The sequence below is a fragment of the Onychomys torridus genome, chromosome 1, assembly GCF_903995425.1.
Source record: "Onychomys torridus chromosome 1, mOncTor1.1, whole genome shotgun sequence".
In the NCBI taxonomy this organism is placed as follows: domain Eukaryota; kingdom Metazoa; phylum Chordata; class Mammalia; order Rodentia; family Cricetidae; genus Onychomys; species Onychomys torridus.
In genome coordinates, this window is record NC_050443.1 from 157,561,295 (window position 1) to 157,588,079 (window position 26,785).

Consider the following 26,785-nt stretch of genomic DNA (forward strand, 5'->3'; position numbering starts at 1 on the left):
TCCAATAAAATGAAAACACAGTCCTCCACAGACGGACCTGGAATAAAAGAAAACAAAAGTAAGGAACTTTGTGCTGTGATCTCAATGTGGGAACAGAGTCCACTGGGAGGAGAGTCTTGTCCCTGGTTGGTCTGTTCTATACAGAGACTCGCAGGTAGATTAGCAAACTTCATTATATAAGCTTTGTGTTGTGAGTACACATTCATGCCAGTAAGAAGAGAAGGCAGCGATAGTTCTAGGCGTGTTTCTGGGGCTTGTTCTCTCATGTCTGCTTCTCCTTTCACTATGGAGGCAGAGCTCTCAGAGAAGAACGCTTCCTCCTGGACCCACTCTTCTCCCAATCATTGGAAATATTCTTCAGGTAGATCTTAAGAACATCAGCAAGTTCATGTTTGGTTTTTCTGAGTAGCATTCACGTGCTTCCCTTCGATAGCTCAGCGGGTAGAGCGGAGTACTGTAGCAGCAGTTGCATTCAAAAGGAAGTAGATGAACTACTGTTTAAGGGAGGCATGCCTGGGCATGCCCTGTATAGTACATGATTGCACGTCTGTCTCCTGAACTTTGATGTTCCAGCTGCATTTTGTATCATGTCATCATTAGAAATCATAGACTGAAGTAGTGTGATATGGGTAGGGAAATGTTAGTAGGTGTTTAGTAGTGTGGCAAAGTTGTAAATTTTTGTTGTTCTTTGTACAACTTTTTCTTTCTTTCTTTTTTTTTTAAAGTTTTGAGATAGGGTTTCTCTCTATAGCCCTGGCTGTCCTAGAACTTGCTCTGTACACTAGTCTGGCCTCAAACTCAGAGATTCACCTACTTCTGCCTCCTGAGTGCTGGGATTAAAGGTGAGTGCCACCACCACCTGGCACAGTTGTTATTATTAATAGTTGTTTGTTGTGATTTTAGGCTGAAGATAAACAAGAAAAGTGATTATCATGGAAATTTCCTTCACATATCTTAGCCATGCACTTTGTTTACATTGGCTGAACAAATAGAACTTCTGTGAAGAATCAAACTCTATTGATGTCCAGGAAATAGTTATGAGTCTGAACAACATAAGACATGACAGGAACACACAGTAGGTCATGGTCCACTTGTTAGTTTTAGAATTTTGAACACATCCCCATTCTGGGGACAAAAATGCTGTTTGAAGAAGTTTTTCTAGGAAATGCTGGTGCCCTGGCATCCTATATAGAGCTTATTTGTAATGGTTGTACCCTGCAAACTAGGCTGGGCAATAGAATAGTCTTGAAGTCATTTTAAAGTCACTTGTGCTTATCATAGAGCTTCTAATTCAGGATCTCTGTGGGAAGAAAAAAGGTAAAATAGCATTAGATGCCCAGTAAAGGAAAACTTTCTCTAGTCTAGGTGGATACTTAACATTCCAAGCATCTCAAATCATGAGCTAATCCATTTAGGCTTGTTAATTACCTGGTTAATAGACCACACCCCAGGAAGGCTGATTTACCCCAAAATATAAAGGAATGAGGGGAATGACTATCTGTTTATTTAAACAATGTACTTCTCCTTTCCAGAAAGCTTACCCTTTTATTTAGCTGATACAAATGAATAAATGTAAATTTTATGACAAACAGTATTTTAAAATATAAAACAATAAAAAATACAATTCAGTAGGTGCTTATTTATTCTGTAAGTTAATATAATACAGGCTTCCATACACATCTACATACATGAATATATGTGAACATATAAATGCACAGGTTCACATGTCACAGTAGTCTTGTATAAGTCTTTATAATAACCCTTACTTTACAGGTTAGGAGTGAAGTCTGAATTTTATTTATCCACCTGACTTCAAAGCCTCTACAAGAGGAAAAAAGATATATACTAAAAGTTGTAAATTGCTTCATTAACATGCATTTTTTTTTTTTTTTTTTTTTTTTTTTTTTGTTTGTTTTTCGAGACAGGATTTCTCTGTGTAGTTTTGCACCTTTCCTGGATCTCACTCTGTAGGCCAGGCTGGCCTCGAACTCACAGAGATCCGCCTGGCTCTGCCTCCCAAGTGCTGGGATTAAAGACATTCTTAATGAATGAACAAGAAATCTACATGCTATATATAATGCATACATATTGAAAATTGGCTTTAGAAAAATATCAGAATTGTTTAAATGTCATTTCTTAAAAATAAATGCTTTTATATTATTGAAAAAAAAAAAAAAGAAAGCCCACCCTTGGTGCCGTTGCTTATGGAACAGTAGCCACACTGTCTTTAAGTCTGTCCTCTTCAGGAAAGCATAACTTTCTTTTTCCTTTTTTTTCTTTCTGATCCTAAAAAGTCAAAACCTGAGCTTATTTTTCCTCGATTCTCTCACGTGCTCATTCTTCCTCTAAAGCTCCCTCTGCTCACCTTGCCATGTGGCCCTTGACTGCCAGGTGGTTGCTCAATGACTTTGTGTTTAACTCTAAAGCTTAGCTTTCTGTGTCTTTTCTCTCTTCTGGCAGCTGCTGGGATCTTCCTGCTCACCAGCCCTGCGGCTCTTCTTTTAAATGCTAAGAAAACTGTTCTCAGTTTTCTTCTGAGTCCGTTCTTAAATTCATTTATTAACAAAACTAAGAAATCTGAGAGGGGATCCCACTTTTCTCTGGCAACAAGACCCTTTGTAGATGATGCTGATACATTCACCTGGGTATTAATTTCAGGCTGAGCATAGGCAGATGATAAATTGCTCAAGAATCAAACACTGAATAGATAGATGTTCAAAATTTGGAGTTCTGTTATGTGAACTTTGGGGCAAAAGAAATGCGGAACTTTCTTTCTGATTTGTTTCTTTCATAAACCAGAATAAATGCACATGCTAAAGATGTTGATTTGATGATTAACTGCAACTGTTTACCAACTACTTGGTCATTGTAGTCAAACTGACAGCTCTCACCATTATTATCATATTTCTGTATAAAATTAAAAAAAAACCTTGAAGCATTTTCTGATGAGAAAAATATATTTATAATGATAACAACCATTATATTTGAGCAACTGTATAGAAAAATTACTGTTGCCCTTTGCTACATTTAAAAAAAAAATCACCTTTTCATTTTCCAGCTTTCAAAAGTCTATGGCCCTGTGTTCACTCTGTACTTGGGCAGGAAGCCCACTGTGGTGTTGCATGGGTATGAAGCAGTGAAGGAAGCTCTGATTGATCATGGGGAGGAGTTTGCTGGAAGAGGAAGCTTCCCAGTAACTGAAAGATTTAAGAAAGGCCTTGGTAAGTGTGCATGTGCCTGTGTGTCCTCATGCCTATGTGTCTATGTATGTATGTTGGGCCATGGTTATAGGACTGTGAGGATGGAAAGCAGTCTTACTCAGACCCAGCTGAGCCTTGTGTGTGTGGCAGCCACTCATCAGCCACTCCCTTCTCTTTGTCTGAGACCTCCCAACTAATTTCTGTTCTTTCATTTTTTAGGAATTGTTTTTAAGTAACAGAAGGAACTGGAAAGAGACACGACGCTTCTCACTCATGACTCTGAGGAACTTTGGGATGGGGAAGAGAAGCATTGAGGACCGGGTCCAAGAGGAAGCTTGCTGTCTTGTGGAGGAACTGAGGAAAACCAATGGTGGGTGTTGCTTTATATCCTCAGTCTTAACAGATGCCTGTCTTCTATAAGGGGGCTCTTGGAAGCATTTCAGGTGTGATCCAAACTTGCTTTCTTAGTACTCTCTGGGATTCCACAAAGACTGGTTGTTTATTGCAAAGAATAGAGTTTGTATATCCGCGACTTTTGTAAATTGGTATGATTGTTTCTCTTCTGCAGATTCCAAGCCACAACATTATTTGGAAACTAACTTTTTCTTTAGTTTTCAAATAAGAATATGAATATATAAATATAGTTATTTAATATAGATTTTCAGTTCAATTCCTGATAAACTGAGGAATGTTTACCTTTTGCATAATTGTGTGTCATCTCTTCTAGTTAATTTCACTAGAGAACACAGTATATGACATGGTGGCAATGATCACACCATACTCTTATAGAGCTGGGTCTATGTCTGTTTCCTTTAACTGGACTAAGTTTTTGCAGATATGTTGCTATACAATGTTTCTGATTACTTGGGTATAGAAATATTAATTTGTGTCCAGTAAAATAACACATTCTTATAAGACAAAAATATTTCTTGTGGCAGGGTGTGGTGGTACATACCTTTAATCCAGCACTCGGGAGGCAGAGGCAGATCTCTGTGAGTTCAAGGTCAGCCTGGTCTACCAAGCCAGTTCTAGGACAGCCAAGGCTACACTGAGAAACCCTGTCTTGAAACAAACAAACAAACAAACAAACAAACAAAAATTCTTGTTATCTAATACTTCATTGATTTATACTTTTGAATAAATATATGTAATTACATGATTCTGCAAATAAATATTTCTAAATGATATATGTAATTAGTTTTTTTCTACTGTGTCATCTTTGTTTTTTATATCCTCCTGTTTATTCTACTTAGGGATGAAATTTATGGCAGTAATTTTGTGTCCACACTACCAAGTATGCAAATCTTTAAAGTACTTGTCACAGTAAATTTGATTTATCAGCTTATCTTCCATGTGACCGTGTTTTGAACTACTGTCTTTTAAAATAAATAAAAATCAAATAAAAATAATCAGGTCTCTCTTCTGAATTGCCACATGCCCACACTCACATCTCATAATCATGTACATATTCATGTCTCCTAAATCAGTCTCTGTCTCCTTTCATATGATACAATATTTCCAGATCATCCAGAATGGTGTTGTGGTTAAAAGAATTTGGCATCCCTGCAGGTTGTTTCTTTGAACTAAAAGTTCTTGTCTTAATTTTACCTGTAGAAATCCATCCTGTGTTTAATGTTCATCCGGATAATTTCTCACCCCAGTTAGCACCAGTAGATTCTCCTGTCCACATCAGCTTTTCTAGAACATGAAGTCTACTATTTGCTATGTATAAAAGCTTTTTGGGTCCCCACTGTTCTTTCCCTTTGTTCTTAGTACTGTTTTGTCCAGAGGCTTTGCAGCTGGTGATTCTCTTCTGAAGACTTGAATTATTGAAGTTTTAACAAGTCTCCCTCCCCAATTCCAAAACAACAGACAACTGCAGTGAAAAGCAAATCAAAAAGGCATTGGGTGAAAACTGAATGTGCTCAAATCCATTATTTAGCTAGTTAACTAGATCATGAACTCAAGTAGTGCCCATGGAATAATGACTACTAGGCAATGTGTAGGTGTGATTAAAATGTTTTAAGTTCCTTTACCTATTAACAGATAAATTGTTTCATACATACATATACACATACATGTACATATGCATTTATACTTCAATATAATTTTACAATTGTTTCCACTTCTTCAGGCTCACCCTGCGATCCCACCTTCATCCTGGGCTGTGCTCCATGCAATGTCATCTGCTCCATTATTTTCCAGAATCGTTTTGATTATAAAGATCAGGATTTTCTTAACTTGATGAACATTTTAAATGAAAATGTCAAGATTTTGAGTTCCCCTTGGATACAGGTGAGTCTATATGTTCCTTTCTGCCATAAAACAAAACAAAGCAAAATACCAACAAGAACAACAGGAAGCCCAAACCACTTAGAGATATTTGTTTCCTGAAATTCCATAATTCTTTAATGACCACACACCACAGTGACACTCAGAGAGTTGCTAGTGAACATTTAAGAAAGATGCCTGAACCCTTAATTTTACATTCAGAAAAATGAAGGCTAAGAAATGGGGCTTATTCTTTTAGTCCTGCATGATCTCTGTTCATTAATTTTTCTGTTAAATCCCAAATCACCCTCTCTGTAGATCATTGTGATCAAATACTCAGAAGATGCCCACATAACTCTGGACATCTATTTCATTCTTTAACCTGTTAGCCACAGGCTTCTTTAGCAATACTCTCATCAAAAAACTTACCAAAAATATTACAATTAGTTAAGAGAATATTTTCTTCAAAGAGGGAGAATGTTTGGGATCACTGAAACTACCAGGCTGTAGAAGGCTTTCTTGGATTGATTGCCAGCCCCCAAATCATGACATGGAGACTTCATATTAATTGTGAATGCTTGGCCTTAGCTTAGGTTCATTTCTTGCTAACTCCTATAACTTAATTTAACTTGCTTCTCTGTTTCTTCTATGTTTTACCATGGGTGTTTTTTTTTTTTGTTTGTTTTTTGTTTTTTGTTTTTTAACCTTTCTTTCATTCTGTATGTCCTACTTTTCTACTCCCTCTGTGTCTGTCTGGAAGCTGCCTGCCTAGCTGGTCCCAGGTGTTTCCCTCTCTTTCTCCCTTGTTCTCTTCTCTCCCATTTTCTTTAGTCTAGATTCCTCTTCTTACTTATTCTCTTTACCCACCAGTCCTGCCTATTCCTTTACTGCCTAGCTATTGACCGTTTAGCTTTTTATTAGTCCAATCAGGTGCCTTAGGCAGGCAAAGTGAAGCAAATGCAACACTCCTTTACGGAGGTAAAGTAATATTCCACAACATAAACAAATCTTTACTTAGTTAAAATAATACTGCACAACACCAGGCATCATGAAATATGGTAGCAGTATTTGATAAAGAGTTGACATTCCTAGCTGGCAAAATAGCTGGGATAGGAATGACAAATAATTGGTTAAGTGGTATCTGGATCTCATCAAATTTCCTCTGGGTCAATTTGGCATGCCTTACAATATGCCCAAATGTTATTTATGTGACAAATCCCTCAAATAGTGTGGTGCAGACTTTCCTTCAGACTCTCACTTCTAAATTTCTTATTCTGTGTCTGAGGGTGTTTGTAGAAATTAAGTAGTAGAGACTGTGTTTGTTTCAATCAGGATACCCCAAGTCCCTCAATGTCTGTTGCAGTCTGTAAAGTGTAAATCATATTAATTTATGTTATCCTTCAGTCCAAGGTTAAAGTGAACTGGTAATGTAGAAGACGAATGAATTTATACCAAACACACATATGTAGTAAAGATCACATAAGAGCTTCAGGGGTGAATTATTATGTTTGACCCTATCTTCATGAAAGACTCCCATAGATATTTCTATAAGCAAAGAGAATTGCTATATACAAATGATAAAAATCACCCATCAAAATGAGTAGCATATGTTATTTATTTCTGTATTTGTGCTTTCTACCCAAATCCCACTGCATAGTACATGTCTACATTACATGTTTTAAAAATAATTTATCATTGTTTGAAGGTTTGCAATAATTTTCCTGTTATCATTGATTGTCTACCAGGGAGCCATACTAAATTACTTAAAAATCTCACTTCCTTAAAATGTTATTGTTTGGAAAAAGTAAAAGAACATCAAGAATCACTGGAGGTTAATAATCCTCGGGGCTTTATTGATTGTTTCCTTATCAAAATGGAGCAGGTAAAATATTAATCTAACTTTGTTTGTTTTGAACCCCATGAATTGTCTTTGATTTAAAGATAATTTATTATTATGATTTTGTATGTATTAGTATTTTGTCTACATGTGTATCTGTGCACCACATGTGTGCCTAGTAACCACAGAGGCCAGAAGAGAACATTGGATCCCCTGGAACTGGAGCAACAGATGGTTGTGAGCCTCCATGTAAGTTCTGGGAATCAAACCTACTGCTTCTGGAAGCATGGTCACTACTCTTAATTGAGTAGCCATTTCTTTACCCCTTGTCTCTGTTATTATAGAGATGTTTACATGATCAGACCCACAATGTTTGACAAGGACTTTGAGTGTCTAACTTTGTGCATGAATTTACACTTAGTATCCCTGATAATACAAACCTGAAGTGTTAAATAATTGGAATATATTGACTGTGTGTATGTTTTATTTTCATGTATATGTGTGTCTGTTTACCATGCATGTTCAGTGCCTGTAGGGGTTAGAAAAGGTATCTGATCCCCTGGAACTGGAGTTAAAGCTGGTTCTTAGCCACCATGTGGGTGCTGGGAACTGAACCCTGGTCCTCCATAAGTGCAACAAGTGCTCTTAACCTCTGATGCATATCTCCAGCCCTGGACTCTACTTTTTAGACAGAAATAATCTAGCTGAAGAGAATCAGAACTCACTGTAGCAGGAATCTTAACAGGTCTTATTAATAAAATCAAACCTGAGGCCAGTTATTGGAGTGAATGCTGGAAGATCACAGAGACAGAACAGGCCACAGCTACCTCACCTGGCCAACTTCTCAGCTGACCCTGTTTCCCTCAGACTGGAAGCTTCTGAGTCCTCATCCAAATGGGTCTCAGATGAACTGCTGCTCCAAAGTCTAAAAGCTTAACCAGCCAAATTGCTTCTAGTTTCTGGTCTTCACGCCTTATATATCTTTCTTTTTCTGCTTTCACTCCCTGGGATGAAAGGCTCACTTCTTGGGATTAAAGGCATTTGTCACCAAGCCTGGCTGTTTCCAATGTGGCCTTGAACTCACAGAGATCCAGAGGGATTTCTGTCTCTGGAATGCTAGGATTAAAGGCATGAGTGCCACCACTTTCTAGCCTCTGTGTCTAGAGGCTGTCTGTTCTCTGACCCCAGATAAATTTATTAGGGTGCACAATATTTTGGGGAACACAATACCACCACAATTCACAAGGCAGGTGAAGTGGAAACACTCCTAAAATAATCAGAAACACAAAGTATCCACCATAATTTGAAGATGATGTCATCTTTACAGACAGTTTATGAAACATGGCAAAGTAGCTTAAGATAGCCAGATTTCCTACACATTGCACAGATTGAATGACTCTTAAAAATATTTTCAGTTTTTGAGCATGGTGGCACATACCTTTTATCCTAGCACTGAGGAGGCAGAGGCAGGCAAATTTCTGTGATTTAAAGTCCAGCCTGGTCTACAGAGTGAGCTCTAAGGTAGCTGGGACTACATTGGGAGACCTTGTAGTGGACAGTTAAAAAAATTTCAAATAAACTGTAAGATGTATGATATGGTGTGCAGATGGGAATGGCTAGCAGCAAAAAAGGGAAGCACCTTAACTGAGTGTAACTTCAAGTGAATTTGAAGTTGGTGTCTATCAGAACTATAGGGATAAATTGTTTCATCACTGAACCATTTATTGAAAGGCCATATACTTCTTGTGAATTTCCTAAAACCAAAAATGTAATACTCTTTTTGTGATCTCTCAATTCTGCTGCACTGAACTGTATTCTATGCTAGCTGTAAACTGGACTTCTTATCCTTATTCAAGCAGTATACTTACCCCAGGAGAGTCAGGGACCTTCCATTTTTCTTCACAGTATTTACAGTTGAGGCCTTTATCTTCGTGGCTGGCCTTCACATCACATGCTGTCTGCTTTTTCTCTTTGTGTGTGTGTGTGTGTGTGTGTGTGTGTGTGTGTGTGTGTGTGTGTGTGTGTGTTTTGAGTAAAGAAGAGAATATAAGAAATGGAGTTGCTATTCTTTTGTTTATGTGTCTTTGAGAACATGGTACATTGCATGGTTCATCTGACTAAACAGTCTCATGAAAGGAGATTTTTTTTCCAGGAAAGAACCTGGGTGTAGGATATGCAAATGGGTTGGTAGTATGCATGTCTTTCAAGCACAGCTCAGTTTCTTCTCCTGCTGCACTCTCCAGGGTCTGTCAGGTTGAATTTGTACTTGTAAGTTATTTTTTCACTGTAGTAAGTATGTTGGTAAACAACTTGTTAGAAAACACAGTCAAACTATTCCTAGGAAAAACACAACCCAAAGGCCGAGTTTACTTATGAAAACTTTGCAGTCACCACATCTGACCTGTTTGCTGCTGGGTCAGAGACAACCAGCACAACAAGCACCCAGATGTCACAGGTAAGGACACAGATGGGAGGCTAGTCAGTTTCAGAAAGAAATCTTGTTTGTCTCAGAGAAGCCTCTGCTTTTAACCTTTTGTGCCACTAGCTCTAATCTGTGAAGAGGGCTGTCTCAAGCCAGAGAGGGTGATGCCTTCTGAAGTGAAGGCAGTATGGCAGTGGTGTAACTAGGAGAGGACTGCTCCAGAGTTTGATCTTTATGGGAGGCTATGATGTCAGCAGCAGGTGTGAGATGAAAAGGAATGCTGGGGAGGGAAGGTGGCTCAGTTGTTAAGATGTCCTGCTTTTGGAGAGGACACTGGAGTTTGGTTCCCAGTACCCATGTTGCTCAGCTCACAGCCATCTGTAACTATTTGACTGACAGTCAATCAAATACCCACATCCAGCCTCCCTGGGCTCCTTCTCTCATGTGTAAATTTCCCACAAGATATACACATATACTTCCTTGAAAATAGAAAATCAATATTAAAAAGTTAAGTTGACAAATTTCTCTTCTTAAAATTGACTCATCTTTCTCCTTCAACCACCATATATATTCTTCATAGAGCAGACAACTATAGACTACACACACCTCTATACATTATCACCTTCATAGAACATTCTTGCCAAGTGTCTGTTATTAATGAAAAATTAAATCATTGACCTAAGAGATTCGGTCTTGCAATTTCTGTTTACCAAGGCTGAGGAGAAAACCATGGAAACGTTTAGAGAGATGAATCAGTAGTGTTATATAATGATTCAGTACTCAGACTGTACCAGAATTCTAAAGAGATGATGCTATTCTGTCTACTCATAAAAGACAGGTGTCCCCAGCCTTCCATGCTCTCCATAAAGTTTACTATTTTTCTTGTTCCTCAAAGGATTGGGAAATGTATTCCACTCCAGTGACTAATTAAGAATAAGTCAGAGGCTGCAGGAAACCAGAGAAATCACAGAGGAGGATGAAGTGTCAGGTAGGCTGCTAGGCATCCAGAAAACATTCAGTTCAGAATGAACCAGGTAGATGATGCCAGTTTGAGAGGGAAACCAGGAACCAAAGAAAGGTTAAGTGCTTTGTAGCCGGAGACTTTTCCATAAATGGACATTTATTGGTATGGCTTTGAAATGTCTACCTGAGAATTTAAAAATAAATCTAAATCTAAATGAAGATGTAAACTGATGAAGAGAAGCAGGATTAAAGCCAAGATAATACCTGTTGCCATAGTTATCTTACTAGGGTATAATTTTTGTGTGATTACAAAGGTGTAAACAATGGATAGTGATACCACCAAAGTTGCTGTGTTAGAATTGGACAAAGAGGAAATGTGTGTATGTGTTTGTCAACATTTACTTATGTATAATAAATCTTGAAACCTGTAAACCCTTATCTCCACATGTTAAGAAATAATTTAATTTCTCTATCAATAGATAAGAAAGAAAAAGAATCATTACATAGAAATGTGGATCTGTATTTCAGAAGAAACTGCTAGCCTGTTTAGTGTGGCCATATTTGTGAAATAGGAGGGTGTTAAATACCCTTGAAAATTATTTACACACAGTGACACTATAATTCATTTCAATTTATTTATTTATTTATTTTATGTGCATTGATATTTTTCTGCATGTATGTCTATGTGAGGGTGTCTGATCCCCTGGAACTGGAATTACAGACAGTTGTGAGCTGCCATGTGGGTGTTGGGAATTGAACCTAGGTCCTCTGGAAGAGCAGCCAGCGCTCTTAACCACTGAACCATCTCTCCAGCCACATACTATAATTTAATTTAAAATATATTATATTTTTTTGGTATAAATGTAACATTTTGTCAATAGTTTTCTTTTGTAAGAGCTGTTTTTCTTGACTTACTGTTGTTCTCTTTGTTGCTTGAAATTAGTAATTGATATTGATTTCAGTTATACTGCTTTATAGGTAAGGGCTACTGTACTGTGACACATAGTATGTAGGAGAGAAGCGTATTATGATACGTTATATATTGCATATAGTATATTATATCATAGTAACTGTCATTTCCTTAGTACATATTATGCATTTGTAATGCTGCTTAGCACCTTCATCATGCTCCATTAGTCTGAGTTGTGACCAATGTGCGATTTCTCTCTTATTCTGTCATTTCTCACTGTGTTGAACTAGCCAAAATCCAGGAAGAGATTGACCATGTGATTGGAAGACACAGAATCCCCTGCATGCAGGACAGGAGTCACATGCCCTACACAGATGCTGTGTTGCATGAGATTCAGAGGTACATTGACCTCCTTCCCACCAGTCTGCCCCATGCAGTGACCTGTGACATTAAGTTCAGAAACTATCTCATTCCCAAGGTAAGCTTCCTTCTACATACATTAATGCTACATACCTTCTTCTAGCATACCTTAATCTTGATTTTGATTCACAGTGTGATTGATTCCAATTTGCTTCCCACATAAGATCAAAGGGGGTAAACACCTCACATCTGGCAGCTGGATGTCATGTTGTTTCTATTAAGAGCCTATATATCTTTAGAACATGTCACTGAATGTGGCACTATATGTCTTTCAAATTGCTCTCCTTTAAAGATAGTTCTTAGCCACCCTTAGCTGCTTAGATTTTAAAAAGAATATTCAGAGAAGTCCAGTTTGCCAATCTTAGGACTTTTTATCAGGGTAATAAGAAATGTATTGTATATTGTGTATGCACATAGTCCCATTAACTCTTTCAATTCAAATGTTTAGATTCCCATTATACTTTAATACTTTAGCTTTATATATACATACATACACACACATATAAATACATATACATACACATACATACATAATACATACACACACATATAAATACATATACATACACATACATACATAATACACACACACACACACACACACACACACACACACATATAAGTTTTTCAAGACAGGGTTTCTCTGTGTAGTTTTGGTGCCTATCCTGGATCTTGCTCTGTAGACCATGCTGGCCTTGAACTCACAGAGATCCACCTGCCTCTACCTCCCAAGTGCTGGGATTAAAGGCCTGTGCCACCACCGCCTGGTTTATTTTATATCCTTTTTTTTTTTTTTGGTTTTTTGAGACAGGGTTTCTCTGTGTAGCTTTGCACCTTTCCTGGAACTCGCTTTGGAGACCAGGCTGGCCTCGAACTCACAGATATCCGCCTGCCTCTGCCTCCCGAGTGCTGGGATTAAAGGCATGTGCCACCACTGCCCAGCTTTATTTTATATTCTCAATTATATTTTGTTTTCAGTGTTGTGGCTCCTAAATATTTTAATAAATATTTCCTGAGTGGTATATAATTTTGTTGCTTTTGAGTTTATCATTCCTTTGCCATTTCTTTGTTCCTGATTCTTGAGCATACACTTGATTTTTATCATTGTGATGACCTTATTTATAGTAACCTTGAGAAGGTGACTACTCATTGCCAATAACTTTATCTTGAGGTTCTTTTGTAAGTTTGAGATGCTTTTTACTGCCACCTGGATTAACATATTAACATTTCTTATTTTATATTCCTTAATTCCTATACTCTAATTTCTAATAACAACATTGTAATGACTAGAATTTCCAGGAGAGAGTTGGACACAGTGGTAGATATACATTTTTCATTTCTACTCTGTAGAGAGGTGTTGAAACTTAGTATCCTATTTCTGAGAATGATGCTTTAAATAAATTTTTGTGGATTATCAAATAAAGAAATTTTCTCTGTTCTCTAATATCTAAAGGAGTTTTTCTGTGTATGAAAATTTCCAGAATTTTATCTAATTCATTTACTTTATCCATGTGTGACTGTACTTATTGGAGACACTTTGCTCACAAATGTCCATATTTTACTTCTATGCACACAGCTGGATTTTCTCTGCTGTATACTATTCATGGCTCCTATTTCTACCACTTAGAGGCTTTGTTGCATTGTTTTTATTCATCAAATTTTTTTATTATTTTTAAATATGAGGATAATGCTTTTCACAGGAAGCTGTGTAAACTGTTCCCTGAAAACCATCTGCTTGTATCACTTTCCCTCACTCCTCTTGTGATCATTTAGTCATATCCTTGCAGTTCTGAGCAACACTTACGTTCTGTTTGAAATGCACGATTTCAGAGGATGATTATCCCCATCCAGAAAGAGTTCCTTTTCTACTAGGAAGTCAGAATTAAGTAATGCTTTTGTCAATGACTCAGAATTGATATAAATAGAAGTGGTGGTTAACTCTAGGCATTAACTGACCTTCTGACATTCTGGCATTCTTTTGTCCCTCAAATACCAAGAATAATTGAATCTACAGCTTTATAAAGCTTGCTAACACATTTTCTGCATTTATCTAGACATTCTGATTATAAAGTTATGAGCTATACTTTCCATGCAAACCCTGGTCTTTACATCCTAACAATGTTTTCTAACACATGGTTTCTGATTATATATGTACATTTAAATCACCAGGTAAGCTACTCTTTCCATGTGAAGTCAGGAATTTCATGTTAAGAATAAAATTATATTGTTATCAGAAACTGAGTACTAAAATTGGCAAGGCTGCAATTACTAATGCTATCCCAGGAAGAATAAGGAATTGACGAGTTTGGCAATAAATGATATGCTTGCTCTGGGGGCGACAGATCTGACATAAAGGTTAGGGCTTCAATCAGCTCTCCTTTCACCAAAAGTCATAAACAGCAGTAAACATCTTTTCTTTCTTTTTTTGGTTTTTCGAGACAGGGTTTCTTTGTGTAGCTTTGTGCCTTTCCTGGAACTCGATTTGTAGACCAGGCTGGCCTGGAACTCACAGAGATCCACCTGCCTCTGCCTCCCAAGTGCTGGAATTAAAGGCGTGTGCCACCACCGCCCGGCAACATCTTTTTCTTAAGATTGGAAACTGAGAGTAATATTAAGAAAAGCAATTTTTCTCCATTGTGAGTCAATAGAAAACAGATTGAGGAAACAATGGGATTTCCAGCATCTCCTATTGATAACACCAGCTTTTGGGATCTGATAGAGGAAAGTGTAGCCATCTCCCAAATTGAAAGCCATTGGTGGTTCATCATCCTGTGTTGTGGCCTTTGAGTCCAAAAAAAAAAAAAAAAAAAAAAAAAAATTCAGAGTCCCTGTGAATGATCTGTTCATGTTTTTTAGGCATAAAACTAGTAGAGACATGAGAAACATTTTGTAGGTAATTCTACTATGTTCAAATAAGGTAAATGACATATTCTTCTATAGACTAGAGTCACTGATTTCAGGGGAGAAAACTAAGAGATGATTAGAGAAATACTTATTTTAACTGGCCATATTTCAGAATTTCTCGGCCACAGGGATTCTGTTGTGTATTTCCAGTTTGCTACTGGAATAGGAAAGCAATTACTGACAGTGTGTAAATTCTGTCTGCAATGGCTGTGACTATTGGCAATGGAAATAGATTTAAACTCTATAGCTTTTGACATATGAAAAATGGTTCTCAAAATTTCTTTTTGATTAAACATCCTCAGATCTTGAGCTAGTCAAAGGAGGTGAAAGACTGAATTTGCACAAGGAATATTGGTCTATGCTTAGAATGACCGTCTAACAGAATATTCTATAATTACTTAAGGTAGATCTGTACATTTGTATCCTATCCGAAAAAACATTTGTCTTTTTCGTACCTTTTAAGTACCAGGTCTTAATGATTTTTCCTCATCATCTTCTAGACACATTCTTAGTTTAGCTTTAAGTATAGTTTAGTAGCTATTTTTAAATTTTGAATTTTGAAGTTTAAGAATTGATCAAGCTTGATATTTTCCTCATTATTTTCTTGAATTAGCCTCATTATTTGAAACAGGTATTTTGAGACAATGACTTCCATTGAAAAAATTTAATTACATTAGTTCGCTAAAACATTGAAGTGACTCAATATAAAATAAAAATTATAGATGTGTTATATATTTTTTCTATTTTTTTATTTTAAATTAAAATTTTAACATCTCCATTATATTCTTTCACCTATATAACTATGTATTGTAGCAGAAATCTTAGAAATCTTATTAATAAAATCAAACCTGAGGCCAGTTATTGGGGTGAATGCTGGAAGATCAGAGAAGCAGAACAAGCCACAGCTTCCTCACCTCGCCAGTTCCTCAATTGGTCTTGTTTCCTCAGACTGCAAGCTTCTGAGTCCTCATCCAAATGGGTCTCAGCTGAACTGATGCTAGAAGCTTAACCAGTCAAATGCTTAACTAGCTCTGGTTCCTGGTTTTCATCCTTATATATCTTTCTGGTTTCTGCCATCACTCCCTGGGATTAAAGGCTCACTTTCTGGGATTAAAGGTGTTAATCACCATGCCTGGCTGTTTCCAATGTGGCCTTGAACTCATAGAGATCCCAGATGGATATTTGCCTATGGAATGCTAGGATTAAAGGTGTGAGTGCCACCATTTTCTAGCCTAAGTATCTAGTGGCTTCTCTGTCCTCTGACCCCAGATAAGTCTATTAGGGAACACAATACCACCACAATGCATGGATGCATGTATATATCTATAGCTCGATATTTCAGTAATTATGTTTCAGCAGCAACTATTATTTTAGGACATAGTACTAATATCATTCATACTCAGTTCTCATTGATAAAATGATATTGTACAATATACAACCTATATTTAAATACCTCAAGAATTTTTATAAAATCACATATATTGATTTATGTATGCATTTGTGTGTGTGTGTGTGTGTGTGTGTGTGTGTGTGTGTGTGTGTGTGTACATGTGTACATGCCATGTGTGGTAGTCAGAGGACAACTTTTAGGAATTATTTATTTTTTAAAATTATTTTATTTATTCATAGAGTATATTTTTATCTTATTCTGTTCTGTTCCCCAACTCTTTCTAGATTCCCCTTCTACCCACCCAAATTCATGCTTTCTCTCTCTCTCTCTCTCTCTCTCTCTCTCTCTCTCTTTCTTTTAAAAACAAAACAATTGAAGGAAGAAAAGAAGAAGCTAAGTTGTCAGTCATTCATTATATGTGACCTGCCTTGTCAATTAAAAAAATTTATTTACTTTTATTTTATGTGTGTTGGTGGTTTGCCTGTATGTATGTCTGTGTGAGGGTGTTGGATCCCCTGGAGCTGGAGTGACAGACAGTTGTGAGCTGCCATGGTGGGTGCTGGGAATTGAACCCAGGTCCTCTTGAAGAGCAGCCAGTTCTCTTAACTGCTCAGCCATCTCTCCAGCCCCTGCCTTGTCAATTTTTAAAATTATTCTAGTAGGCAGTTAACTCCACTCATTTCCACAGACATATTATTGATCTATTCAACAGGCTCACAATGGGCACGTTTGTCATATCAAAATACAAAAACCAAAGTGGCTAAACCAGAACACCTTATTGAGTATCCTAAAAAAGGTAAATGGAGTTGTATCTTCAATCAGAAAGTGATTGGTTATTCCTTAACAATGGTGCTCTCAGTTTCAATTTTTATACTTGCCTGAACTGATGGTCCTGACCCAACTCACAAAATGATTCTGTTTCTGTCTCATCATCCTTTTATTTTTCATGTTGTTCTAAATGTAATAAAATATCCATATTTTTTTAATCAAGCCAAACTTGCTAGTGAAAGCACTGAATAATGTTTTTATTACTTTTGGGTCCTGTTATTCCAGAAGATATTTTTTAACGATATCAGACATGTTTATGAAACATTCTTGTGATGTTTTCTCTACTAAAAACAAACTTCCACATGAGTATGCAAGGTGAATGGTGCAATAACAGCAGTAGTGAACAAGAGCAGTGGGTGTGATAGACACCAGTGTTAAATTAAGCTTGTTGATAATGAAAACAGACTCAGAAGTATTGACACCAAATACCCCATTACTTAGTACTTCAGCCGCTGTTAGAGGCACTGATGCAGCTATTTGTCTACCCTGTGTGTTCTACAATCTTTCTAGCTATGCTTCAGCTCTTGTTTGGTAATGGTTTCCTCATCTCTAGATCTAAAAGTTAAACTATGCCATACCTATTGTTCCTTTTAGCTCCATTACTTTTAGGAAATTTGACTTGTCTATGCTTCTTATTTCTAGGGAACTACTGTAATAACATCACTGACATCCGTGCTACATGATGACAAAGAGTTCCCCAACCCAGAGGTTTGGTCCTGGACACTTTCTGGATGAGAATGGCAAGTTTAAGAAAAGTGACTACTTTATTCCTTTCTCAATAGGTAATTAAAATTTATTTTCAATACAAGGCAACTTGTAGGCATTCCTTGAGGCTTACATTGTATTTTCTCTTGGAACTGTAGATTAACTCTTTAGACATGATCAGATCACTACTCCCAATACCCATGTACTTTCTCTGAGACAAAACATTATTACTGATAAGCCACATTAGAAGGACTTTAGAGTGTTGACCCATCCTTTCCAAATTCGCAAAGCTAGCCCATAATGTGGTTAGATTTTGGTCTGCATTATCACAAAGCTACTATTGAAGTCTTTCTAGACAGTAAGATATATTGCCCTTCTCTGAGGAAGGCAGCTAACTCTATGGCATGATTCAACATCTTCTCTGTGGTGCTTCTCAGTTCACAACTGTAGGGAGATACAAGTCTCCCCAAAACAGAGTAAAGGCATCACACTCAGGAAGGGTAGCAGGAGAGCAAACAGTTTATTACAGTTCCAAAGGAATGGTTGTGATGGTGGGAAACATAAGTTGCTGGAGGGAGGCAGGTGAAAATTATATGGAATAATTTGCTTATCTCTTGCTTCTTGTACCCCACTGCAAAATATGAGATGGACTAGGCAAGATGATAACCCAGAGAACACATGTGAGATGCCTGAGAAGGCAACAAGAGAAGGGGAACAGGCAAGGAATTGTGAGGAGGTAATGAATAACAGTGGGCTTCTCATCCTGGGTGTCAGAAAACCTTCCAAGTAACTCTAGAATGGCAGGATGCACTGTGATGTTCACAGAACACCCTTCCAAAGTCATGACCCAGAGAGTAGACTCTTGGATTTCTACACCTGATGTGTGCTAAGTTTCCAGCCATGGAACCTCCCTTGCTGATATTGTGTCTTTGGACGTCTGCTTTTTGTCTCTTACTATAGACACCGTAATGACAAAGACCAAAACCTTTTTTTAAGAATGCATATTTTGACACACTTGAGGAAAGCAAAACCAGAAAACCATTTTTCAGAAATTCTTGCTGAGGGTGATATTTTATTTATGTTGAAAATAAGAAAGAGAAAAGTATGTTTGGCTACATCTTGAATGTAGTATAGGCATTTAGCCAATAAAATTATAAAATTTTTGAAAACTCATGGTTCTTAGACATCAGTGGAGCTGACAGTAGAGGGTTTGAAGGCCGTAAGAAAAGCTTGTAAAACTCAGACTGGGAATAGGAAAGATGAGCAATGTGGATGTTTCTAGTTCTAAGGATGGGAACATGAAATATGAAAGGGTAGTTCTTTAGTGGGATGTAGATACTTAAGTCAGTGCTTTTAATGAAGCCAATATTCACTATTTTCTTTTTATAAATATTATTACTTATACAAGTTAATGGGAGTAGAGGGGATGGAGATGGCTGAGTTTGAGGAGGGACAAGAGTAAGCTAGTATGGAGTTAGGGAAAAATCTTCAGGAACCCACAAGGATGTCCCCAGCTAAGACTCCTGGCAATGGTGGAAAGGGTACCTGGAGCTGGCATCTCTTATGTTGGCATTCTCAGTTCAGATTTCCTCCTTTCAAATAAGTTTGCATTTTTATGAATTAGAACCCTAAATGGGTTGGGTGCTGCCCTCAGGCCACCTTCTCAATTGTTCCAGAGCAGAGTATATGGTTACTTTTTAATGCCACTAATCTCTTCCACAGCCACAGCATTGTCTGTATCCTTTTTGTCTCTCTGGTGCTCCTGTTCCATGTTTTCTCTCTCTCTGTGGACCCTGATAAGAAGTGTGATCAATAACCATGATGAAGCCCAAATGCTATCCTGTCTTGAAGCTTCTTCCACCAAACAAATTAGTTCACTACAAACAACCCAACCTCACTCAAACTTTTGGAGTACAGGGAATGACCAGATGCTTTGCTTGAATGTGACATGAATGGCCTTCAGGTCATTTCTAACAGAGTCCTTGAAATTTCCATCAGAATGGCATATTGAACTCTACTTACTGAACATTAGACCTTCACTAGCCTATGGCTACAAACTCTGCCATGTTCCTCCCACAAAGCAATTCCTGAGTCACATGCTGAGGTTAATCACTGCAACAGACCTACTACTCTTCCATGTTAATTTTCTGTACAAGTCAATTTTTTTTCTTACAACCAAATATTTGTCAAGGACCAACTTAAAGGTTCACATTTTGAAGACATATGGTATATTGGGGTAGAGAAAGCATGGTAGTAGGTGTCTTTCTTGAGGCTGGAGAGTGCAGCTGGGACCTCTCACATTCTCACATCGTGATGGAATAGGAAGAAGTGAGCAGGTGAGAAGTGGGGGCAGATTATCCTCACTTCCTAAAGGGTCCACAGCATTGTGAAACAGTATTACCAACTGGGGCCCAAATATTTAAACCCATTATTCTTTAAAGAGTATTTCATATTTGTATTCAAACCACAACAAGGTTTATGTCAAAGAAAGACTCTCAAGCAACTGTCTAAGGTGGCCACTGCCTACCTAGTCACAGTTGAGGGGGATTCATGGGGACTTTGCTTGTGATGACATCAGATTTCTTAACTCCCAGAGTAATTTAATTCCTATGATTAGGACTTGTCTGTTAAGATAGCTATGGGCTAGAGTGTCTGCTATGAGACACAGGAGGGTTTTTGATAAAGTTTTCTGATCAGTAAGACGGCTAGCCACCTGTTTATTTAAGTTATTTTGTCTGTATGGTGCCGTCTTCAGTACAATACTATGTCTCTTTTTCTTTCACCTTTATCCCCTTTGAGTGAAGGGACCTTCAGGTGTTGGTCGTGGGAACAGAGGTACTCTACTTCTATTTCTTTTATTCTCCACATTTTCTGGAGTACTCAGCTTTCCTTTTCACACCATCACTTCCCAAGACCCACCAAGGCCACTCATGGCCACTGGCAATTACTTATGTCTTCCTTTGTTTCCATCCTGTGGATGAGACTTACAGTGTTCCGTGTTGCTACTCCACCATCTTGAAATTATTATCTAAATATTTTAATGTTATATTTGGTAATATTAAATATGGAGAAAATATCTCCACTTTTTCTCCATTTATCCACCCAATGGTCCATTTCTCCATCCCTCCAATTATTTGTTTAATAATTATGATACCATCTAGGGGAACAGGAAAGGACTTGACGTCTTTGCCAACTTGAATTAAAAGGCACAAAAGACATAATGACAACATTCATCTAAATTTTATGTAAAGGGAAAACCCACGTACACCATATAGCAGAACACACGAAGAAACCAACTCTCTTCATGGGATGGGGAACCTGAGTTGGTTTCTAAGTAAGCCTGAAGGATTCTTAAATGATTGGAGCAGGGGATGAATTACCTTTCTCTAAACCAGAATAGGCTGCTTTAGGCTATAGTGGCAGATTGATCAACTTGGACAAAGACAGGAAAAACTACTTAGAAAGCTAAGTGGTTCTACCAAAGAGGTATGTTGGCAGGAGATTTGAAAGATTCCCTAAACAGTTTCATAAATGGGTAAGAGCCTGCCAATTCTTTGTTTTAGATAAGAACTCAGAAGTCCACCTTTTTAAGTGAAAGTACATTCATCTATCCAGGATCTCTTTGTCTACTTCCTGGGGAGCTGTCTGAGTATGAAATTCCTTGATAGATATGTATTCTTTCAACATATTCTTTCTTATTTGCAGGAAAACGGATTTGTGCAGGAGAGGGCCTGGCCCGAATGGAGCTGTTTTTATTCCTGACCACCATTTTGCAGAACTTTAACCTGAAATCTCCAGTTGACCCAAAAGACCTTGATACCACTGATAGCCAATAGATTTGCTTCTGTGCCACCTGAGTTCCAGATTTGCTTCATCCCAGTCTGAATGTGTGTCCCCCTGGAGGGCCTCCTCCAGGGCACAGCTGACCTTTTCTGTCAGGCATGTCTCCGTGGCCTCCCATCTCACATTGCCTCATCTCCTCAAGATCCAGGGAATGCCTTTCTTTCATTCTGGCCAACTTCTAGGGTTACTCCAAACACATCTGCAATTCCTTATGCGTGCAACAATTTATTGTCTTTAGCTGACTCTTATCTCATGCCAAATTATTAATATATTTCAGCTAAAGCTGAAAAAAATGATTATAATGTGAGGTGAAGTTCAGTGTCACTCAACCCTTGTGTGTTTTAAATAAAAGCATTATAATTCTGGTCAGTTTTTTAAAGTTTCCTCTTTTTTTTTTTTGAATATGGTCTTATGGTGTCCAGGCTGTACTCAAACTCTATGCAGCTGAACATGACCTTAAATTTCACATCTTTCTGCTTCCATTTACCACATGCTGGGATTCCATGTATGTTCCCTCACACCCTGATGATCTGTCCTCCTTTTGTTCATAAGGCAGGTAAAAATGGATAAAGATAATGTTCCAAGGTGCCTTTGTTTCTTCATCATGCTATGTACTAAATAAAACAAGATGGAAGGCTCTTTAGCTGGGTGTCACCAATAATTATTTCAGTTTGGAACTGAATGAAAAAAATTATGTTCAAAAGGGAAATATAAGCTCAAACACTGAGAGGATTCCATATTGATATGACTTCTTTCTATTTGTTAATGTTACCATGAACATTGGGGAATGCCTTTTATGAAATATACTTCTTTGATGATCCCACAAAATCATTAAGACATTTAAAAAAATTTCCCTGAATCTTGGATCCATTTATTTTATATGAAAGAACTTAGGGGGTGGGTTACTACATGATTAACTTGAATTCATTCAGATACATTCATAACAATTTTATGAATAACTTAGGTTTTTATTAGGATGATTTAGAGGAGATAAAAATCAATACAAACACCTTTTCTGTATGTTCTTAATAAGAAAGATTTTTAATATTTTGTCCTAGTTTCAATCTTTCAGGCACAATGCAGGTAAGAAAGAGAGTCCCTAAAGTACATGCAAGTCCACATAACGGTCAGCACAGTGGCCATAAAGGGGAGGAGGTAGAAAGGCTCCTGCATTTAGTGTTATCTAGCATTAAAGGAGCCATAGTTTTGAAACAGAGCTGAGCTGAGGAGTACCTCCAAGTAGTAGAAAGTTTTTATGTGTCCCAGCCTGCCAGAAGTCAGGACAAATCTCTCCTACTTGCATCCCCCAAATAAAAACAAAGAGGCTTATACTAATTAAAACTGCTTGGCTTACTTACTATTGACTAGCTTTTACACTTAAGCTCAGCCTATTTCTGTTAATCTACATGTCACCACATTTTCCATAGCTTTACCTGTGTGCCCACATGCTGCTCCCTGGACAGCAGGCTGGCATCTCCTGACTCAGCCTTCCTTTTCCCAGAATTCTCCTTGTCTGCTTATCCTGCCTATGCATATCTGATAGAGGTCTATTATCCAAAATACATTAGAAAATCAGGAAACTAGATGTCAAAAAGTCAAATAATCTAATTATTAAAAATGGGGTACAGATCTAAACAGATTCTCAACAGATTAATCTCAAATTGCTGAGAAACAGTACAAGAAATGATCAACATCCTTAGTTATCAGGAAAATGTAAATCAAAACTACTTCTAGATTCCATCTTACACACCTATCAGAATGACTAAGATCAATAATACAAGTGAGAGCTCATGCTGGTGAATATGTGGAGCAAGGAGAACACTCCTGCATTGCTGGTGGGAATGCAAACTTATACAGCCACTATGGAAATCAATATGGTGGTTCTTCAGAAAATTGGGAATCGATCTTCCTCAAGATCCAGCTATACCAGCCTTTGGCATATATCCAAAGGATTCTCCATCATACTTCAAGGACCCTTGCTCAACTATGTTCATAGGAGCATTACTCATAATAGCCAGAAGAGGTACCTGGTATTTCTTAGGCAGCTGGGTCAGTTACATTTTTTTCAAGTCGCCGCCTAAGAGGTACCAGGTACCTCTTCTGGTTAAAGACCTTGGGACCACTGATGAGAGTTGCAGCTGATCTAGACCTGATCCTCAGTTGCCTCTGGAGTGCCTGCTATGTATGAAATTTATCTAAATTGGGAATTTCTCAGACTTTACACTCAAAACGCAACCAATCTAAATGGCCAGCAGAGGGCACTCTTGATTTCAACATCCTTTGATCTTGAATATGTCTGCAGGCACACTGACAAATGGTCTGAGTTCCCTTATGTCCAGGGCTTTTGGGTTCTGTGCACCCACCCCTCCCTTGGTAGCCAAATCTTATCGGACAGGGTTATGGCGCCTCTAGATGCCCTTTCATCCAGGAGCTCCCTGACTGAGTCGCCTTAGTCACTATCACCCCTCACCTCCTATTCCTGAGCCCCGTCTATCCGTTCCCCTTCTTCACTGACACTTACTCCACCTAGTGGCCAGCCTTCTTCCCTTTACCCACCTCTTCTTCCTCCTCCCCTTGAAAACAAAGGTCAGCCTCCTCCTCCCCCCCCCCAACCTGCATTACCCCCCCTACCCCCAGCCGCCTTACCCACTTAACTCCCTCTATCTGCCCCTCTTTCTTCTTTACTTCCCCAAGATGCACCTAATGGTCAACAAGATCCTCTATATCCCCTACCCCTATACCCCCCCAACTCCCAATCCTCCTCCCCTCTCCTGCCTTCTCAGCCACCCAACAACTACCCACACCCTGGTCCACCTCCACACACTGGCCTGATCCCCATAGTGCTCCCCTGTGACTTCTCATACACGATCCTGGCAGATCCCTGTTCTCCCCTGGCCCCTCTGAGAGCTGCCCAGGTGCATGCCCCTTTCTCCCTCCAAGATCTACCCTAAATAAAAAAGCACTGGGTATGGTGGAGCTTTTGGAGCATAGGATTTGTAGAATACAATATTTGGGACCAATGGACATCTTTCTCCAGTAGGGAAGCCTGCAGGCAGTCCTGCTGCAACACCTTTGTGCTCACAAAATAATTAAATTCAATGGCTCACAAGTTACTCCTCTCCTGAAATTCCAACCCTAGAGGAGGTAGGGAATGTTTTGTTTATTTCATACATATTAATGGTTCAATGCCTATAAGTTTTGTTGCAAACATGGAGCAGCAGAGAACTGTGTCAAACTCAGACAAATATATTAATGTATATGTCCACTATACATTTGTTTCTGACTGGTCTTGAATGTGTAAGTTTACTATGTTCCATGTGTCTTGGTAATTGTTCAACTGTTACTGTTGCAACTAGCTACCTGGGCTCAGAATTTACCTCTGGGTTTTGTGGCCACTGAATCTAATGTAATAATAGGAATTCATATGTCATTTGGATGTAAATAATATTAAAGTTGTTTTATGTTGTTTTACTTTATTTAAAAGCTGGCTCTGGAATTGAGTTATGTCTCAGCCTTTTTCAGATCCAGGCATGCTTTCAGAGTCTCTATGTCTGAGGTTAAAACTGCTAGGAAGAAAGAACAAGAACAGAACAGCTAAAGGATTATAGGCTTATACATTATTGGGTATGGTTAAAAATCTGAAATATCAGTAACAAGATTAACTTGAAATTCAACTCTGAGTTGGAGCCATTCTGAGAAACCTCATGTGGTTTGCAACCATCTTAACTAAGGGCAGCTACATGGACAGTTGCCATTTTGACTAGGGTGGGAAAAGGTAGGTGTCATGGGTTCACTGCCACCATGACTGAGGCAACCACATGGTGTGGGCCAATCAAGGAGACAATAGATCTCCAGAGATACTTTTAAATTGGGATGAGATTTTTGTATGATTCCTGTCCTGTCTTAAAAAACAGGTTTATAAAAGATAGGATTTAAAACAATACTTGTTTAACAGGTTATCAAAGCTGCATCTCATTGTGTTCATATATAAGAATATGTTTTGCAGGCAGCCAAACTTTGTAATATAAGAGTAATCCACTTGGTATTGATTTTAGAGACACTGGATTATTTACACTGTTAAGACATGGTTTTGCCTTCCACAAATTATGTTTGTCTTCATTCTTGAAATAAAAAAGTACTTTAATATAATATTACGAGAACACATATTTAAGAGGTCTTAAACTTTTTAAAAAGGGAATTTTAGAATTTTATAAAAAGTTTAATAAACTGGATATTTTATGAAACAGTTTTTAAAATGTTTAAATGTATAAAGATATGAAATATTTTAAATTTTATAAGATATTTTGTTATAATGTCTTGATAAATAGATAAATAAAAGACTATAACTTTGGACCATGAATAAACACCAGAAACTGAGATATTGCTATCTTATGATACCCAAGCAGTCTGGCTAAAACAAAAACTAAAACAAAATAACTTGGAACCACTGATTTAGAGAATGTCCTTACTTAAGATCTATTCAAGCTAAGAGAGACTGATTCAAAGATATATGTCTAACCTCCTTGTTTTTGCTAGCACTGGTAAAGCTATTTGGTAAACTAAGTCACACAGGGAATTGTTATGTTCTGTAATGCTACACTAAGCAAGGACCAAAAAAGTCACCAATCTCATGTACACTTCGTTTTTAAGGCTTATCTTGATACTAAAAGAGTGTCAAATCAAAATAGTTATTTGTATTTGTATTATAAGCTGTGGTGATATTGTGTTCCTCAAAATATTGTGCATCTTAATAAACTTGTCTGGGGTCAGAGGACAGAACAGCTGCTAGATAAACATAGAGGCCAGAAAATGGTGGCACACCTGCCTTTAATCCTATCACTTGGGAGGCAGAGATCCATCAGGATCTTTGTGAGTTCAAAGCCACACTGGAAACAGCCAGGCATGGTGACTCACATCTTTAATCCCAGAAAGTCATGGCAGGAAGCATAAAGGTATATAAAAGGTGTGAAAACCAAGAACTAGGTTTTGGCTGGTTAAGCTTTTAGGCTTTTGAGCAGCAGTTCAGCTGAGACCCATTCAGATGAGGACATAGAGGCTTCCAGTCTGAGGAAATAGGATCAGCTGAGGAATT

At 37.9% G+C, this 26,785-nt stretch overlaps 1 pseudogene; it reads left to right on the forward strand.

The window, feature by feature from the left end:
- Nucleotides 1-9: 9 nt before the first annotated feature.
- LOC118578264 lies at nucleotides 10-21,735 on the forward strand (annotated as a pseudogene).
- Nucleotides 21,736-26,785: the final 5,050 nt, after the last annotated feature.